Raw genomic sequence first — 2,500 nt, 5'->3', positions numbered from 1 at the left:
AGTAAAGGTTAATCTCATCAGATGTTTTGTTATTTGTACGAGTCCTCTAGGAACGGAGGTTAATGATGGAGGAGATCCATTTCACCCAGCCCCGTGAATTCCCAGGGAAATCATTTCCTTGATTAAGGTGGTGTTGATGTTGAGATCAAATGTTTTCCACTGGTCGATGGTGACCTCCAACCGCTTGTCTACATTTCAGGTAATATAAATGATGAGGTTAACTAAGTAGTGGACAGTGGAGCTGCATTTGATGTTCCCGAATTGGCGACGATCATACTTGAGGCTAAATGCTTTCCACAGTTCCTTAGAAATTATTATCTCAAGCAATTTACAGGGAGTTACTGATATAGGCCTAAGGTCATTTAGAGAATTAGGTGGATTTGTTTTGGGAATATGAACTAGGGAAATCTATTTTAGTGATAGATCATTTAAGGGTTGAACGATGATATATATATATATATATATATATATATATATATATATATATATATATATATATATATATATATATATATATATATATATATATATATATATATATATATATATATATATATATATATATGTATGTATACATATGTATGTATGTATGTATGTATATAAAAATGAATATATACATATATACACACACGCGCACACACACACACACACACACACACATATAAATATATATATATATATATATATATATATATATATATATATAGATATATATATATATATATATATAGAGAGAGAGAGAGAGAGAGAGAGAGAGAGAGAGAGAGAGAGAGAGAGAGAGAGATACATACATATATAAAATTTTGGGCGCAGTGGCCGAATGGTTAGAGCATTGGACTCAAATATTGTCGCGACAGTCATAGTTCAAGGATTCTAACCCTGGCAGACGCGTTGTTCCTTAGGGCAGGGTACATCACCTCGATTGGAGACAGAGACAACGGCGTGGAAGAAGTCTGGGGAAGGCCTCTTGCCAACACCAGATTTCAAAGAGGTGGCTGAAAGAATATATGTGCGTGTGTGTATTTATGTATATGTATATACATATATATACATATACACACACACACATATGTCTTTGTATATATATATGTACATAGATAGATGGATAGACTTACGCATATAGGTATATATTTATATATGTATGTGTTTATACATATGTGTGTGTGTCTTTGTATGTATGTGTGGGGAGGGGTATATGTGAAAATGAATATATATAAAGGAATAGAGGCAACAGTGACACAGTTTCCCTGAATCCCTTCTGTGCAAAGTCCCGTTGCAGTTCTGCCAATCAATCATGGTTAGAAATGCGCGGAAGATGACTGGCCGAGATGTGCTGCTGGTGCACATGGATTGGCTGATGTGAATAGTCAGCGATCGCCAATTACGCAAAGAGAATTGGAGAAGGGAAGTGGGTGTGAGGGAAAGTAGGACAGAAAAGATAGGGGAATGGAAGGAGATAAGGAAGAGAAGGGAGAAGAGGATAGGTTTATTCACTAAGGCGTGTTATACAGCTTAATTTATAGACACACTGGCAGAAGGGCGAGACAGGTGGAAGACAAAAAGAAAGACAGGAGAAAATGTAGTTAAATAATCATTCTGTGAAAACTTTTAACCAATAGCTTTAAAAGAAAGTAAACATGGAAGATAAATGTATTGGTTAATGGAACATTTACAGAATATTAATGGATAGATAGACAAATAAACAAACACATTGTCATAAATAATTTTCCCTTTGTCGCCTCCCCTGCATTCGCTACCACGCTGTCTTGCTCTGACAAATGATGCCATTTCCCGCAAGATGACAAAATGTATGCCGTTTCACATGACCTTCCACAGTCTACGGAATCTGCACATCATTTCTCAGTAGTGAGTTTTGTTTCCACTCGCCTGGTTCCGTATACAAGGTCTTTTTCAGTGTTACTTGCATTTCCATGTTTATAACGTTTCTTCTTTGTATTTGTACAGCAATATTTACCTATTGATACATGCATATAGCACGCAGCACTTTGTGCAAAATATATTTCTCGATACCGCAAGGTGTGATGGTAATAAAGATAATGATAAGTGTGGCAATCAAAATCTTGATCACAGACTGTCGCAACGTTCGTACTGGATATTACCTGCATAACTACTACTGATAAAAGTTCTTTGGAGAAAAGGCGATACATATTGCTGTTAACAGGAATGATAACCCAGATTCTTTGGTTTTGCTCAACTTTGATTATGATTTCTAAAGCTACGCTTATTGCTTCATAAACAGAGTTTGGCACAATGACCAAACTTTCGAGGTGATCACAAGCTCTTCGAACTATTTCCATCATAATCCTGTCTAAAGATAATTCGCAGCTGCGATCCTTTGTAAAGTTTCCAGAATTTATCAAAGTCAAACCCCAAGTAATAGGGAGATGCCGTAGAGTCTGGTTTCTGGTTATTTCGTTAATGAAATTGATGATGGTGAAGATAATTATAGTCTTCATAATGATAATGATGATGACATTGC

This window comes from Penaeus vannamei, chromosome 12, assembly GCF_042767895.1.
Source record: "Penaeus vannamei isolate JL-2024 chromosome 12, ASM4276789v1, whole genome shotgun sequence".
Classification (NCBI taxonomy): Eukaryota; Metazoa; Arthropoda; class Malacostraca; order Decapoda; family Penaeidae; genus Penaeus; species Penaeus vannamei.
This window is presented reverse-complemented; position numbering follows the sequence as displayed.